This window comes from Procambarus clarkii, chromosome 24 (genome assembly GCF_040958095.1).
Source record: "Procambarus clarkii isolate CNS0578487 chromosome 24, FALCON_Pclarkii_2.0, whole genome shotgun sequence".
NCBI lineage: Eukaryota > Metazoa > Arthropoda > Malacostraca > Decapoda > Cambaridae > Procambarus > Procambarus clarkii.
The window spans coordinates 28,134,251-28,153,877 of NC_091173.1; positions in this window are offsets into that span (position 1 = coordinate 28,134,251).

Here is a 19,627-nt window from a genome sequence, read left to right on the forward strand (position 1 = left end):
AACACCTATACCCCCTATTAGACTATTTTACAGGAACTTCTTTTCCACAGCTCATAAAACGGAGGAAAGGGTCCTGAAAGATATTGTTAATAGAAACGTTATCCCTACAGACAAAAATCAGAGGATACAACTGACGATTTACTATAAAACCAGAAAAACGGCCAGTCTACTCATGAGAAACTCTCCAGACACAAAACAGAACGCTTTAAAAGAGACTAACGTCGTCTATGCCTTCAAATGCCCTCTTGGGGACTGTAAGCTCCAAAAAACCCAGTATATAGGCAAGACAACAACATCTCTTTCTAGGCGTTTAACGATGCATAAGCAACAGGGCTCCATTAAGGAACATATAATCTCTTCCCACAACCAAACCATCGCCAGAGAAATCCTAGTAAACAACACAGAAATCATCGATAGATACAGCGATAGCAGGCTGCTTGACGTTTGCGAGGCACTACACATCAAGAAGTCAACACCAGCAATCAACAGCCAATTATTGCACAACTATATTCTACCCACCTCAAGACTCCGCTCCAATATAGAAGCATCAACAAATATGGACCAATAGGCTTTCTACAAACACTTCTATTCAATACCCATTGTTTCGTGTTCTGTCTTGTGTTGATGAAATTAATACCCTATTAATGTCACCTCTTGTTCTGTCTTGTGTTGATGAAATTAATACCCTATTAATGACACCTCTTGTTCTGTCTTGTGTTAATTAATGCCACATCACCCCTTCCACCTCACTCAAATGTAGATATAAAATCGGAGATGCGTAAGTTCTATTCAGTTGTGTATTTGTAAACTAATGTCTTTGAAAATGTAATAAGTTTTACGAAACGCGCTCGTGTCGCGTCAGACTAGAAATAAAAATGAATTTTGGAGAATTGATTTTTGATTTACCTCCAACAGTGAAAAGAAATGTACGAAAGATTGAGAAAATTCGTGTTAGAATTATTAATCTTACTTTTTCGGTCATATTTAATAATATATGTCTACAGGAAAGACTGCTACCAAAATATACTAATATATATATATATATATATATATATATATATATATATATATATATATATATATATATATATATATATATATATATATTATATATATATATATATATATATATATATATATATATATATATATATATATATATATATATATATATATATATATATATATATATATATATATATATATATTATATATATATATATATATATATATATATATATATAATATATATATATATATATATATATATATATATATATATATATATATATATATATATATATATATATATATATATATATATATATATATATATATTATTAAATATGACCAAAAAAGTAAGATTAATAATTCTAACATGAATTTTCTCAATCTTTCGTACATTTCGTTTCACTGTTGGAGGTAAATCAAAAATCAATTCTCCAAAATTCATTTTTATTTCTAGTCTGACCCGACACGAGCGCGTTTCGTAAAACTTATTACATTTTCAAAGACTTTAGTTCACAAATACACAACTGAATAGAACTTACGCATCTCCGATTTTATATCTACATTTGAGTGAGGTGGAAGGGGTGATGTGGCATTAAAACAAGACAGAACAAGATGTGGTATTAATAGGGTATTAATTTCATCAACCCAAGACAGAACAAGAGTATTAATAGGGTATTAATTTCATCAACACAAGACAGAACACGAAACAATGGATATTGAATAGAAGTGTTTGTAGAAAGCCTAATGGTCCATATTTCTTGATGCTTCTATATTGGAGCGGAGTCTTAAGGTATGTAGAATATAGTTGTGCAATAATTGGCTGTTGATTGCTGGTGTTGACTTCTTGATGTGTAGTGCCTCGCAAACGTCAAGCCGCCTGCTATCGCTGTATCTATCGATGATTTCTGTGTTGTTTACTAGGATTTCTCTGGCGATGGTTTGGTTGTGGGAAGAGATTATATGTTCCTTAATGGAGCCCTGTTGCTTATGCATCGTTAAACGCCTAGAAAGAGATGTTGTTGTCTTGCCTATATACTGGGTTTTTTGGAGCTTACAGTCCCCAAGAGAGCATTTGAAGGCATAGACGACGTTAGTCTCTTTTAAAGCGTTCTGTTTTGTGTCTGGAGAGTTTCTCATGAGTAGGCTGGCCGTTTTTCTGGTTTTATTGTAAATCGTCAGTTGTATCCTCTGATTTTTGTCTGTAGGGATATCGTTTCTATTAACAATATCTTTCAGGACCCTTTCCTCCGTTTTATGAGCTGTGGAAAAGAAGTTCCTGTAAAATAGTCTAATAGGGGGTATAGGTGTTACCTATACCTATACCATAGGTGTTACCAAAAATAGTCTAATAGGGGGTATAGGTGTTACCTATACCTATACCATAGGTGTTACCAACACCTATACCCCCTATTAGACTATTTTACAGGAACTTCTTTTCCACAGCTCATAAAACGGAGGAAAGGGTCCTGAAAGATATTGTTAATAGAAACGTTATCCCTACAGACAAAAATCAGAGGATACAACTGACGATTTACTATAAAACCAGAAAAACGGCCAGCCTACTCATGAGAAACTCTCCAGACACAGAACAGAACGCTTTAAAAGAGACTAACGTCGTCTATGCCTTCAAATGCCCTCTTGGGGACTGTAAGCTCCAAAAAACCCAGTATATAGGCAAGACAACAACATCTCTTTCTAGGCGTTTAACGATGCATAAGCAACAGGGCTCCATTAAGGAACATATAATCTCTTCCCACAACCAAACCATCGCCAGAGAAATCCTAGTAAACAACACAGAAATCATCGATAGATACAGCGATGGCAGGCGGCTTGACGTTTGCGAGGCACTACACATCAAGAAGTCAACACCAGCAATCAACAGCCAATTATTGCACAACTATATTCTACCCACCTCAAGACTCCGCTCCAATATAGAAGCATCAAGAAATATGGACCAATAGGCTTTCTACAAACACTTCTATTCAATACCCATTGTTTCGTGTTCTGTCTTGTGTTGATGAAATTAATACCCTATTAATGTCACCTCTTGTTCTGTCTTGTGTTGATGAAATTAATACCCTATTAATGACACCTCTTGTTCTGTCTTGTGTTAATTAATGCCACATCACCCCTTCCACCTCACTCAAATGTAGATATAAAACGGAGATGCGTAAGTTCTATTCAGTTGTGTATTTGTAAACTAATGTCTTTGAAAATGTAATAAGTTTTACGAAACGCGCTCCTGTCGCGTCAGACTAGAAATAAAAATGAATTTTGGAGAATTGATTTTTGATTTACTTCCAACAGTGAAAAGAAATGTACGAAAGATTGAGAAAATTCGTGTTAGAATTATTAATCTTACTTTTTCGGTCATATTTAATAATATATGTCTACAGGAAAGACTGCTACCAAAATATACTAATATATATATATATATATATATATATATATATATATATATATATATATATATATATATATATATATATATATATATATATATATATATATATATATATATATATATATATATATATATATATATATATATATATATTATTAAATATGACCGAAAAAGTAAGATTAATAATTCTAACACGAATTTTCTCAATCTTTCGTACATTTATTTTCACTGTTGGAGGTAAATCAAAGATCAATTCTCTAAAATTCATTTTTATTTCTAGTCTGACGCGACACGAGCGCGTTTCGTAAAACTTATTACATTTTCAAAGACTTTACTTTACAAATACACAACTGAATAGAACTTACGCATCTCCGATTTTATATCTACATTTGAGTGAGGTGGAAGGGGTGATGTGGCATTAATCAACACAAGACAGAACAAGAGGTGTCATTAATAGGTATTAATTTCATCAACACAAGACAGAACAAGAGGTGACATTAATAGGGTATTAATTTCATCAACACAAGACAGAACACGAAACAATGGGTATTGAATAGAAGTGTTTGTAGAAAGCCTATTGGTCCATATTTCTTGATGCTTCTATATTGGAGCCGAGTCTTGAGGTTGGTAGAATATAGTTGTGCAATAATTGGCTGTTGATTGCTGGTGTTGACTTCTTGATGTGTAGTGCCTCGCAAACGTCAAGCCGCCTGCTATCGCTGTATCTATCGATGATTTCTGTGTTGTTTACTAGGATTTCTCTGGCGATGGTTTGGTTGTGGGAAGAGATTATATGTTCCTTAATGGAGCCCTGTTGCTTATGCATCGTTAAACGCCTAGAAAGAGATGTTGTTGTCTTGCCTATATACTGGGTTTTTGGAGCTTACAGTCCCCAAGAGGGCATTTGAAGGCATAGACGACGTTAGTCTCTTTTAAAGCGTTCTGTTCTGTGTCTGGAGAGTTTCTCATGAGTAGGCTGGCCGTTTTTCTGGTTTTATAGTAAATCGTCAGTTGTATCCTCTGATTTTCGTCTGTAGGGATAACGTTTCTATTAACAATATCTTTCAGGACCCTTTCCTCCGTTTTATGAGCTGTGGAAAAGAAGTTCCTGTAAAATAGTCTAATAGAGGGTATAGGTGTTACCTATACCTATACCATAGGTGTTACCAACACCTATACCCCCTATTAGACTATTTTACAGGAACTTCTTTTCCACAGCTCATAAAACGGAGGAAAGGGTCCTGAAAGATATTGTTAATAGAAACGTTATCCCTACAGACAAAAATCAGAGGATACAACTGACGATTTACTATAAAACCAGAAAAACGGCCAGCCTACTCATGAGAAACTCTCCAGACACAAAACAGAACGCTTTAAAAGAGACTAACGTCGTCTATGCCTTCAAATGCCCTCTTTTGGAATGTAAGCTCCAAAAAACCCAGTATATAGGCAAGACAACAACATCTCTTTCTAGGCGTTTAACGATGCATAAGCAACAGGGCTCCATTAAGGAACATATAATCTCTTCCCACAACCAAACCATCGCCAGAGAAATCCTAGTAAACAACACAGAAATCATCGATAGATACAGCGATAGCAGGCGGCTTGACGTTTGCGAGGCACTACACATGTTCCTTAACCACCATCAAGAAGAAGAAGACATCAAGAAGTCAACACCAGCAATCAACTGCCAATTATTGCACAACTATATTCTACCCACCTCAAGACTCCGCTCCAATATAGAAGCATAAAAAAATATGGACCAATAGGCTTTCTACAAACACTTCTATTCAATACCCATTGTTTCGTGTTCTGTCTTGTGTTGATGAAATTAATACCCTATTAATGTCACCTCTTGTTCTGTCTTGTGTTGATGAAATTAATACCCTATTAATGACACCTCTTGTTCTGTCTTGTGTTAATTAATGCCACATCACCCCTTCCACCTCACTCAAATGTAGATATAAAATCGGAGATGCGTAAGTTCTATTCAGTTGTGTATTTGTAAACTAATGTCTTTGAAAATGTAATAAGTTTTACGAAACGCGCTCGTATCGCGTCAGACTAGAAATAAAAATGAATTTTGGAGAATTGATTTTTGATTTACCTCCAACAGTGAAAAGAAATGTACGAAAGATTGAGAAAATTCGTGTTAGAATTATTAATCTTACTTTTTCGGTCATATTTAATAATATATGTCTACAGGAAAGACTGCTACCAAAATATACTAATATATATATATATATATATATATATATATATATATATATATATATATATATATATATATATATGACCAAAAAATATGACCAAAAAAGTAAGATTAATAATTCTAACACGAATTTTCTCAATCTTTCGTACATTTAGTTTCACTGTTGGAGGTAAATCAAAAATCAATTCTCCAAAATTCATTTTTATTTCTAGTCTGACGCGACACGAGCGCGTTTCGTAAAACTTATTACATTTTCAAAGACTTTAGTTCACAAATGCACAACTGAATAGAACTTACGCATCTCCGAATTTATATTTACATTTGAGTGAGGTGGAAGGGGTGATGTGGCATTAACACAAGACAGAACAAGATGTGGTATTAATAGGGTATTAATTTCATCAACACAAGACAGAACAAGAGTATTAATAGGGTATTAATTTCATCAACACAAGACAGAACACGAAACAATGGATATTGAATAGAAGTGTTTGTAGAAAGCCTAATGGTCCATATTTCTTGATGCTTCTATATTGGAGCGGAGTCTTAAGGTGGGTAGAATATAGTTGTGCAATAATTGGCTGTTGATTGCTGGTGTTGACTTCTTGATGTGTAGTGCCTCGCAAACGTCAAGCCGCCTGCTATCGCTGTATCTATTGATGATTTCTGTGTTGTTTACTAGGATTTCTCTGGCGATGGTTTGGTTGTGGGAAGAGATTATATGTTCCTTAATGGAGCCCTGTTGCTTATGCATCGTTAAACGCCTAGAAAGAGATGTTGTTGTCTTGCCTATATACTGGGTTTTTTGGAGCTTACAGTCCCCAAGAGGGCATTTGAAGGCATAGACGACGTTAGTCTCTTTTAAAGCGTTCTGTTTTGTGTCTGGAGAGTTTCTCATGAGTAGGCTGGCCGTTTTTCTGGTTTTATAGTAAATCGTCAGTTGTATCCTCTGATTTTTGTCTGTAGGGATAACGTTTCTATTAACAATATCTTTCAGGACCCTTTCCTCCGTTTTATGAGCTGTGGAAAAGAAGTTCCTGTAAAATAGTCTAATAGGGGGTATAGGTGTTACCTATACCTATACCATAGGCGTTACCAAAAATAGTCTAATAGGGGGTATAGGTGTTACCTATACCTATACCATAGGTGTTACCAACACCTATGCACTGCAACACCTATGGAACTGCAATATAGTAAGTTTCATGAGTTTCAGAGTCTATCTTACCTTGTTCTAAATAGTGATCCAGCAACAGGTTGTGTATGTCATTTTTGTTGGCTTGTTAGGGAACTTCTAGTTGGTACTCATGTGCAAGAGTTTGTAATTCAGTCCTCTTGACACGACTTAAAGTCCCTATTTCACCTGCTGGATTTGCATGGAAAGCTTGGAGATGAAACATGGTGAAATTAGCAAAAAAATGTACAACGAATATACAGTTATAGTGAATGTCAGAAACAGGACAACGTGGCAACTGGTACCTATCCTGTGGAATCTTTAACAATTAAAGTTAAGTACAAGATGTTAAATGAATAATTTAAATCAAGCGCGCAGGAAATCTTGTACCCAGTACTCATGTAAGAGGATAAGGGCAAGAAAATCCTACTAACAAATGAAACAGAGTTTCGAAAACAAATGAAACAGTTAATTGCCTCAAAAGTAAAATTGGTAGTCCAAGGATGTAGGCATACCTTGCAGAGTCTCTATAGGACATACGCAAGTTTTTCCTACTGAAATTAATATGATACTTACAGAATTAGCGAACTTTTGTGCTCTGAAAAAGTAAGCTAATTCCCTACCGTTGTATGTATCATCATCTCTGACTAACGTGTAGGGGTGCGAGGTGTCAACTGGTGACGAGAACTGCTGCTGAGGTCCCAATTCAGCAACTAAAGTTCGAGCTAGAGGAACTATGGCCCTCTTTGTCCTCCTACAGTCAGATTGCAGAAGATTGGGTGCACTTGACCCGGGGCAGACCACAGTACCAGGGTACCAATATGATGATCTGTCAAAAATGAGAAATATCCAAGGGACAAAGATGGTAAACACGAGTAATAACACCGAGGGAGAGATGACCAATTAAGAGTATGACTGCGGCCTACAGTCACCACGTAATCCAAAGTTGTCTCACCTTCACCATATGCTACTCTCGTAATGCACAATACACCGCACCATGTAAAAAATGAAATTGAATATGAAAAATAGTAAAGCTACGTTAACAAAGTTAAATACGCTTACCATAAATTACTACTTGGCACCAGTACCTGAGCGAGGCTCCTAGGACATGCCCCCATATAATATGTGACGGTAACGCGTTGGTGTTCGGCTGTTCAAAAGCTAGGGGTATGGCCTCGTCACATATAGAAACAAAAAATAGAAAATCTGGAACTTCGTCTGTGGTAAGGTAATGAGAAGACACACAAAACACAAGTAAATTTAACAATGAAATTTTAATTACGTTAGAAAAGCAAAACATGAATAAAATGGACATACAAATTCGTATAATAAAATCAATCAATCAAAATAGTAAGAATAATCAAATGACAAAATGAAAAGTTACGTTAAAACAAGTGAGTAATAACAAGTGAACAATATACAATCAAATAAGAGGTGCAGGAATATTGGCTTTAAGCTATCACCTCTCTTAGTACACGTAAGCCATGGCTTAGTCTACCAACGAGACGTGTTAACCTGATGAAAGCACTGGATATTCTGAGGACTGAGGTCGTGGTGGCCCCAGACATCAAGTAGTGTGGTGGGTGGAGTGCAGTTGCAACTGGACCCGCAGCCAATCAGCGATGAGCAGGCGACAAGACAGGTAGTTTGGTGGTTTGAGGTGGAGCAGGTGTTCCTGGCTGCATACGTTTTGCTCTCTGGCATACCTTGGAGATGTTGTCATTGTTGGATATTTCTTCCATATTAGTTTTATATAGATGTATATATCGACGTATTTTGGAGGGAAGAGCAGGCTCAATCTCTTGAAGGAGATTATCGTCACAATAAATATATATATATATATATATATATATATATATATATATATATATATATATATATATATATATATATATATATATATATATATATATTTATATATATATATATATATATATATATATATATATATATATATATATATATATATATATATATATATATATATATATATATGCAAACAAGCCTGAATGGTCTCCAGGACTATATGCAACTGAAAAATCACACCCCAGAAGTGACTCGAACACATACTGCCAGGAGCAATGCAACTGGTATGTACAGGACGCCTTAATCCACTTGACCATCACGACCGGACAAAAACTGATAGTAGCCGAGATTATTTAGCCCATCAATTAATGAGGCTAATTTAGCCCAGTAATTAATGAGGATAATTTCCCATCCACCCGCCGGCTCTCTAATGGTACTCTTGGGCATGATATTTTATCAAATCACCTCATTCTTTAGGGAACATAAGAACATAAGAACATAAGAACAAAGGTAACTGCAGAAGGCCTATTGGCCCATACGAGGCAGCTCCTATTCTATAACCACCCAATCCCACTCATATACTTGTCCAACCCGTGCTTGAAACAATCGAGGGACCCCACCTCCACAATGTTACGCGGCAATTGGTTCCACAAATCAACAACCCTGTTACTGAACCAGTATTTACCCAAGTCTTTCCTAAATCTAAACTTATCCAATTTATATCCATTGTTTCGTGTTCTGTCCTGTGTTGATACTTTTAATACCCTATTAATATCCCCCTGGTTATTAATAGATTAACGAACAGTAACGAAGGAGGAGACCAGCAGTAAAGGGACCTCGTCTTGGAGAGTTGTGAAAGACAGGGGCCTTAAGAAGACTTTGATAAAGCCGCCTTCAAACGCCATAGCAACCTCTAATTCATTTGACGTTTTGGAGGACGAGTGCTGTGGAGAGACTGTGGATCGCGCAAAAGGGAAAGCAACGAAGAGAAAGGAAGCGCAGGCCCCTCAGAGGGTAAAGGAAGTACCTAAGCAAACATTAGTTGTGGGAGATTCCCAGATAAGGTATTTGGATAGAACGTTTTGTGCTAGAGATAGGGGGAACAGGTTAAGGGTTTGCTATCCCGGAGCTGGCATTGGTGATATTATAAACAACATGAATGATATTATGGCTGGTAATGGGAACAATCCCATTATTTGCATTAGCATGGGAGGAAATGATGTTGGTCGAGTTAGGAGTGAGGAACTGATTCAGAGGTATAAAACAGCCATAGAGTTAGTTAGGAGCAAGGGAGGAATCCCGATCATATGTGGCATTCTTCCAAGAAAGGGAGTGGGAAATGAATGGATATCGAGGGCACTTGGTGTCAATTGCCGGCTGGAAAGATATTGCAAATCAAATGCAATATCTTTCATAGACAACTGGGAACACTTCTATGGAAGAAATGAAATGTATGCTCGTGATGGGGTGCATCTATCGAGAGCTGGGGTTGTTGCTGTTGCGAACTCGTTAGAAGAAGTGGTTAGAGGTGTTTGTTTGGGTTTAAACTGTTAGTAGATAGAGGTATGGGAATTGATTTGGAGGAAGAAGGTAATAAAAGTATGTGTTTGTGGGAGAAAGGAATTGGCAAAACGACCAGGGAAAGAGAAGGTCCGCAAAATAACAATTCACTTAGGGTATATTACACTAACAGTAGAAGTCTAAGAAATAAAATTAACGAATTAAATGCTCTTGTCTGCACAGAAAAAATAGATATTATTGCACTTACCGAAACGTGGATGAATGTAGAAAATAGAGAACTATTAGCTGAATATCAAATATATGGATTTAAACTATTTCACACAGATAGATATATTAGACGAGGAGGTGGAGTAGCCATATATGTTAGGGACAATTTGAAATGTAGTCTCAAAGAGGGAATCAAAACAGAGCCACACACAGAAACTATTTGGATTGAATTAAACGAAAAAGCTAATAATATTATAATAGGAGTAATATATAGGCCACCAAATTTAGACAGAATGGAAGCAAAGCATCTATGGGATGAAATATCTAGAGCATCTAGATCTAACAGTATTTATGTCATGGGTGACTTTAATTTTAGCGGAATAAACTGGTTGAACAAAACAGGGAATAGTGAAGCAGAAGATTTTCTAGAATTAATTGACGATTGCTTTCTTACGCAACACATTAAGGAACCAACACGGGAAAATAATATTTTAGATTTAGTGTTAACTAACAGGGAAACGCAAATTAAGGACATCGAAATAGGGAGTGAGCTAGGGAGCAGTGATCACAAAGAAATCAGATTTAGCATAGAATGGAATAGACCAGTAGGAGAAAATTCTGTTAAAGTGCCAGATTTTCGAAAAGCTGATTTTAATAGCCTAAGAAATTTTTTGGGTCAAATTGATTGGAAAGTCTTGGGTATGGGGTGTGGGCCGGTCTTGGAGCGAGACATGAACCCAGCGATAGGTGACTTAAATGGGGATTTCGATGTGGATTCAATATATAACTTATTTAAGAATATTCTAAACAAAGCACAGGAACGTAGTATACCATACAAATTGAATAGATCGAATACTAATGACCCAAAGTGGATAACAAAGAATTTGAAGAACCTTATAGGTAAAAAGAGAGCTTGGTACAAAAGGATTAAAAATGGGGAGGTCACTTTAGAACAGGAATTCGTACAACTGGTTAGAAATGTTAAAAAAGAGATAAGGAAAGCAAAAAGAAACTATGAAGTTCGCATAGCAGGGCAAGCAAAGACAAATCCTAAAGGGTTTTTTCAGTTATATCGTACTAAGACTAGGGAAAGGATAGGTCCATTAAAAACTGAGACAGGTCAAATAACAGATAGTGATGAAGAGATGAGTAGTATTTTTAATAAATATTTTGTATCTGTATTTACTAAAGAGGAACTTAACAATATGCCTTCAGCCGAACAAGTCTATGTGGGTGGGGACGAGGACAGGTTGACGAGTTTAACAGTTACCAGGGAGGATGTTCTTAAACAAATAGTAAAACTCAAACCAAACAAATCCCCAGGGCCGGATGAAGTGTTTGCCAGGGTGCTTAAAGAATGCAAAGAGGAGCTTTGTGACCCACTGTCAACCATATTTAATAAATCAATAGAGTCAGGCAGAGTGCCAGAGTTTTGGAAAGTTGCTAATGTGATACCAGTTTTTAAGAAAGGAGATAGATCACTTGCGTCTAACTATCGACCAATTAGCCTAACGTCTATTGTGGGAAAGTTACTCGAATCTATAATAGCAAATAAAATTCGTCTTCATCTTGAAAAACATAAATTAATAATTGAGTCGCAACATGGTTTTATAAATGGCCGTTCATGTTTAACAAATTTGTTATCTTTTTATTCTAGCATTGTTGAGGCAGTTGATAGTGGTAAGGATTGCGATGTTGTATACCTTGACTTGACTGGCCGTTCATGTTTAACAAATTTGTTATCTTTTTATTCTAGCATTGTTGAGGCAGTTGATAGTGGTAAGTATTGCGATGTTGTATACCTTGACTTTAGCAAAGCTTTTGATACAGTGCCACATGAAAGACTGATTAAAAAAATAGAGTCTCATGGTATTGGGGGTGCTATATTAAGCTGGATTAGGGCATGGCTATACCAAAGGAAACAGAGAGTTAGTATAAATGGAATCAAGTCAGAGTGGGAAAATGTTGTAAGTGGAGTGCCTCAAGGCTCTGTCCTGGGACCTCTGTTGTTTATAACATATATAAATGATTTAGATTCAGGTTTGAGTAGCAACATTTGCAAATTTGCCGATGATACGAAAATCGGTAGGGAAATTAATTCGGAGGAGGACTCACTATCACTTCAAGTTGATCTAGATAGGGTTTTGAAATGGTCAAAGGATTGGCAGATGCAGTTTAATGCTGATAAATGTAAAGTTCTGAGGTTAGGTAATGATGATAGAGTTACAAGATACGAGCTAGATGGTGTTGTGATTGCGAAGTCGGATTGCGAAAGGGATCTGGGAGTTATGATTAGTAAGAATTTAAAACAAAAGGATCAATGCATAAATGTTCGTAATAAGGCAAATCGGACACTTGGATTTATTAATCGCAGCGTTAGTAACAAGACACCTGGTGTGGTTCTCAAGCTATATCTTGCTCTAGTTAGGCCCCATTTAGATTATGCAGTTCAGTTTTGGTCGCCATATTATAGAATGGATATAAATTCACTTGAACGTGTCCAGCGTAGGATGACTAAGTTAATTCCCCAAATTAGAAATCTTTCATATGAAGAAAGATTAACAAAGCTTAAGTTGCATTCACTGGAAAGGCGAAGAGTTAGGGGTGACATGATAGAGGTTTAGAAGTGGATGAATGGACATAACCGGGGGGATATTAATAGGGTATTAAAAGTATCAACACAGGACAGAACACGAAACAATGGATATAAATTGGATAAGTTTAGATTTAGGAAAGACTTGGGTAAATACTGGTTCAGTAACAGGGTTGTTGATTTGTGGAACCAATTGCCGCGTAACATTGTGGAGGTGGGGTCCCTCGATTGTTTCAAGCACGGGTTGGACAAGTATATGAGTGGGATTGGGTGGTTATAGAATAGGAGCTGCCTCGTATGGGCCAATAGGCCTTCTGCAGTTACCTTTGTTCTTATGTTCTTATGTTCTTATGACTTTAGCAAAGCTTTTGATACAGTGCCACATGAAAGACTGATTAAAAAGATAGAGTCTCATGGTATTGGGGGTGCTATATTAAGCTGGATTAGGGCATGGCTATACCAAAGGAAACAGAGAGTTAGTATAAATGGAATCAAGTCAGAGTGGGAAAATGTTGTAAGTGGAGTGCCTCAAGGCTCTGTCCTGGGACCTCTGTTGTTTATAATATATATAAATGATTTAGATTCAGGTTTGAGTAGCAACATTTGCAAATTTGCCGATGATACGAAAATCGGTAGGGAAATTAATTCGGAGGAGGACTCACTATCACTTCAAGTTGATCTAGATAGGGTTTTGAAATGGTCAAAGGATTGGCAGATGCAGTTTAATGCTGATAAATGTAAAGTTCTGAGGTTAGGTAATGATGATAGAGTTACAAGATACGAGCTAGATGGTGTTGTGATTGCGAAGTCGGATTGCGAAAGGGATCTGGGAGTTATGATTAGTAAGAATTTAAAACAAAAGGATCAATGCATAAATGTTCGTAATAAGGCAAATCGGACACTTGGATTTATTAATCGCAGCGTTAGTAACAAGACACCTGGTGTGGTTCTCAAGCTATATCTTGCTCTAGTTAGGCCCCATTTAGATTATGCAGTTCAGTTTTGGTCGCCATATTATAGAATGGATATAAATTCACTTGAACGTGTCCAGCGTAGGATGACTAAGTTAATTCCCCAAATTAGAAATCTTTCATATGAAGAAAGATTAACAAAGCTTAAGTTGCATTCACTGGAAAGGCGAAGAGTTAGGGGTGACATGATAGAGGTTTACAAGTGGATGAATGGACATAACCGGGGGGATATTAATAGGGTATTAAACGTATCAACACAGGACAGAACACGAAACAATGGGTATAAATTGGATAAGTTTAGATTTAGGAAAGACTTGGGTAAATACTGGTTCAGTAACAGGGTTGTTGATTTGTGGAACCAATTGCCGCGTAACATTGTGGAGGTGGGGTCCCTCGATTGTTTCAAGCTCGGGTTGGACAAGTATATGAGTGGGATTGGGTGGTTATAGAATAGGAGCTGCCTCGTATGGGCCAATAGGCCTTCTGCAGTTACCTTTGTTCTTATGTTCTTATGTTCTTATGTTATGTCCATTCATCCACTTGTAAACCTCTATCATGTCACCCCTAACTCTTCGCCTTTCCAGTGAATGCAACTTAAGCTTTGTTAATCTTTCTTCATATGAAAGATTTCTAATTTGGGGAATTAACTTAGTCATCCTACGCTGGACACGTTCAAGTGAATTTATATCCATTCTATAATATGGCGACCAAAACTGAACTGCATAATCTAAATGGGGCCTAACTAGAGCAAGATATAGCTTGAGAACCACACCAGGTGTCTTGTTACTAACGCTGCGATTAATAAATCCAAGTGTCCGATTTGCCTTATTACGAACATTTATGCATTGATCCTTTTGTTTTAAATTCTTACTAATCATAACTCCCAGATCCCTTTCGCAATCCGACTTCGCAATCACAACACCATCTAGCTCGTATCTTGTAACTCTATCATCATTACCTAACCTCAGAACTTTACATTTATCAGCATTAAACTGCATCTGCCAATCCTTTGACCATTTCAAAACCCTATCTAGATCAACTTGAAGTGATAGTGAGTCCTCCTCCGAATTAATTTCCCTACCGATTTTCGTATCATCGGCAAATTTGCAAATGTTGCTACTCAAACCTGAATCTAAATCATTTATATATATTATATACAACAGAGGTCCCAGGACAGAGCCTTGAGGCACTCCACTTACAACATTTTCCCACTCTGACTTGATTCCATTTATACTAACTCTCTGTTTCCTTTGGTATAGCCATGCCCTAATCCAGCTTAATATAGCACCCCCAATACCATGAGACTCTATTTTTTTAATCAGTCTTTCATGTGGCACTGTATCAAAAGCTTTGCTAAAGTCAAGGTATACAACATCGCAATCCTTACCACTATCAACTGCCTCAACAATGCTAGAATAAAAAGATAAGAACATAAGAACATAAGAACAAAGGTAACTGCAGAAGGCCTATTGGCCCATACGAGGCAGCTCCTATTCTATAACCACCCAATCCCACTCATATACTTGTCCAACCCGTGCTTGAAACAATCGAGGGACCCCACCTCCACAATGTTACGCGGCAATTGGTTCCACAAATCAACAACCCTGTTACTGAACCAGTATTTACCCAAGTCTTTCCTAAATCTAAACTTATCCAATTTATACCCATTGTTTCGTGTTCTGTCCTGTGTTGATACTTTTAATACCCTATTAATATCCCCCCGGTTATGTCCATTCATCCACTTGTAAACCTCTATCATGTCACCCCTAACTCTTCGCCTTTCCAGTGAATGCAACTTAAGCTTTGTTAATCTTTCTTCATATGAAAGATTTCTAATTTGGGGAATTAACTTAGTCATCCTACGCTGGACACGTTCAAGTGAATTTATATCCATTCTATAATATGGCGACCAAAATTGAACTGCATAATCTAAATGGGGCCTAACTAGAGCAAGATATAGCTTGAGAACCACACCAGGTGTCTTGTTACTAACGCTGCGATTAATAAATCCAAGTGTCCGATTTGCCTTATTACGAACATTTATGCATTGATCCTTTTGTTTTAAATTCTTACTAATCATAACTCCCAGATCCCTTTCGCAATCCGACTTCGCAATCACAACACCATCTAGCTCGTATCTTGTAACTCTATCATCATTACCTAACCTCAGAACTTTACATTTATCAGCATTAAACTGCATCTGCCAATCCTTTGACCATTTCAAAACCCTATCTAGATCAACTTGAAGTGATAGTGAGTCCTCCTCCGAATTAATTTCCCTACCGATTTTCGTATCATCGGCAAATTTGCAAATGTTGCTACTCAAACCTGAATCTAAATCATTTATATATATTATAAACAACAGAGGTCCCAGGACAGAGCCTTGAGGCACTCCACTTACAACATTTTCCCACTCTGACTTGATTCCATTTATACTAACTCTCTGTTTCCTTTGGTATAGCCATGCCCTAATCCAGCTTAATATAGCACCCCCAATACCATGAGACTCTATCTTTTTAATCAGTCTTTCATGTGGCACTGTATCAAAAGCTTTGCTAAAGTCAAGGTATACAACATCGCAATCCTTACCACTATCAACTGCCTCAACAATGCTAGAATAAAAAGATAACAAATTTGTTAAACATGAACGGCCATTTATAAAACCATGTTGCGACTCAATTATTAATTTATGTTTTTCAAGATGAAGACGAATTTTATTTGCTATTATAGATTCGAGTAACTTTCCCACAATAGACGTTAGGCTAATTGGTCGATAGTTAGACGCAAGTGATCTATCTCCTTTCTTAAAAACTGGTAACACATTAGCAACTTTCCAAAACTCTGGCACTCTGCCTGACTCTATTGATTTATTAAATATGGTTGACAGTGGGTCACAAAGCTCCTCTTTGCATTCTTTAAGCACCCTAGCAAACACTTCATCCGGCCCTGGGGATTTGTTTGGTTTGAGTTTTACTATTTGTTTAAGAACATCCTCCCTGGTAACTGCTAAACTCGTCAACCTGTCCTCGTCCCCACCCACATAGACTTGTTCGGCTGAAGGCATATTGTTAAGTTCCTCTTTAGTAAATACAGATACAAAATATTTATTAAAAATACTACTCATCTCTTCATCACTATCTGTTATTTGACCTGTCTCAGTTTTTAATGGACCTATCCTTTCCCTAGTCTTAGTACGATATAACTGAAAAAACCCTTTAGGATTTGTCTTTGCTTGCCCTGCTATGCGAACTTCATAGTTTCTTTTTGCTTTCCTTATCTCTTTTTTAACATTTCTAACCAGTTGTACGAATTCCTGTTCTAAAGTGACCTCCCCATTTTTAATCCTTTTGTACCAAGCTCTCTTTTTACCTATAAGGTTCTTCAAATTCTTTGTTATCCACTTTGGGTCATTAGTATACGATCTATTCAATTTGTATGGTATACTACGTTCCTGTGCTTTGTTTAGAATATTCTTAAATAAGTTATATATTGAATCCACATCGAAATCCCCATTTAAGTCACCTATCGCTGGGTTCATGTCTCGCTCCAAGACCGGCCCACACCCCATACCCAAGCCTTTCCAATCAATTTGACCCAAAAAATTTCTTAGGCTATTAAAATCAGCTTTTCGAAAATCTGGCACTTTAACAGAATTTTCTCCTACTGGTCTATTCCATTCTATGCTAAATCTGATTTCTTTGTGATCACTGCTCCCTAGCTCACTCCCTATTTCGATGTCATTAATTTGCGTTTCCCTGTTAGTTAACACTAAATCTAAAATATTATTTTCCCGTGTTGGTTCCTTAATGTGTTGCGTAAGAAAGCAATCGTCAATTAATTCTAGAAAATCTTCTGCTTCACTATTCCCTGTTTTGTTCAACCAGTTTATTCCGCTAAAATTAAAGTCACCCATGACATAAATACTGTTAGATCTAGATGCTCTAGATATTTCATCCCATAGATGCTTTGCTTCCATTCTGTCTAAATTTGGTGGCCTATATATTACTCCTATTATAATATTATTAGCTTTTTCGTTTAATTCAATCCAAATAGTTTCTGTGTGTGGCTCTGTTTTGATTCCCTCTTTGAGACTACATTTCAAATTGTCCCTAACATATATGGCTACTCCACCTCCTCGTCTAATATATCTATCTGTGTGAAATAGTTTAAATCCATATATTTGATATTCAGCTAATAGTTCTCTATTTTCTACATTCATCCACGTTTCGGTAAGTGCAATAATATCTATTTTTTCTGTGCAGACAAGAGCATTTAATTCGTTAATTTTATTTCTTAGACTTCTACTGTTAGTGTAATATACCCTAAGTGAATTGTTATTTTGCGGACCTTCTCTTTCCCTGATCGTTTTGCCAATTCCTTTCTCCCACAAACACATACTTTTATTACCTCCTACCTCCAAATCAATTCCCATACCTCTATCTACTAACAGTTTAAACCCAAACAAACACCTCTAACCACTTCTTCTAGCGAGTTCGCAACAGCAACAACCCCAGCTCTCGATAGATGCACCCCATCACGAGCATACATTTCATTTCTTCCATAGAAGTGTTCCCAGTTGTCTATGAAAGATATTGCATTTGATTTGCAATATCTTTCCAGCCGGCAATTGACACCAAGTGCCCTCGATATCCATTCATTTCCCACTCCCTTTCTTGGAAGAATGCCACATATGATCGGGATTCCTCCCTTGCTCCTAACTAACTCTATGGCTGTTTTATACCTCTGAATCAGTTCCTCACTCCTGACTCGACCAACATCATTTCCTCCCACGCTAATGCAAATAATGGGATTGTTCCCATTACCAGCCATAATATCATTCATGTTGTTTATAATATCACCAATGCCAGCTCCTGGATAGCAAACCCTTAACCTGTTCCCCCTATCTCTAGCACAAAACGTTCTATCCAAATACCTTATCTGGGAATCTCCCACAACTAATGTTTGCTTAGGTACTTCCTTTACTATCTGAGGGGCCTGCGCTTCCTTTCTCTTCGTTGCTTTCCCTTTTGCGCGATCCACAGTCTCTCCACAGCACTCGTCCTCCAAAACGTCAAATGAATTTGAAGTTGCTATGGCGTTTGAAGGCGGCTTTATCAAAGTCTTCTTAAGGCCCCTGTCTTTCGCAACTCTCCAAGACGAGGTCCCTTTACTGCTGGTCTCCTCCTTCGTTACTTCTCGTTGTTTTTTAAGCTGACGCACCTCCTCCCGCAGAGAGTCCAACTCTGTCCTCAGGGCTCCCACTAGAGTCACCAGGTCCTTCACTACAACTTCCATATTGCTATGATGAACACGTGGAACACGTGGGGAACACGTGGGGAACACAAATGCGAACAAGCCTGAACGGTCTCCATGCATATATGCAGTGCTTTTGGCAGTATGGTTTCGAGTCACTTCTGGGGTGTGAGTTTTCTGTTGCATATATGCCTGGAGACCGTTCAGGCTTGTTCGCATTTGTGTTCCTCACTCATATTGCGCTTTCTCCTTATAATTACAAACGCCAATTACCTTTGTTCTTATGTTCTTACATATATTATAAACAACAGAGATGCCAGGACAGAGCCTTGAGGCACTCCACTTACAACATTTTCCCACTCTGACTTGAATCCATTTATACTAACTCTCTGTTTCCTTTGGTATAGCCATGAACCTAATCCACCCCAATATATATATTGCACCCCCATTACCATGAGCCTCTATTTTTTTAATCAGTCTT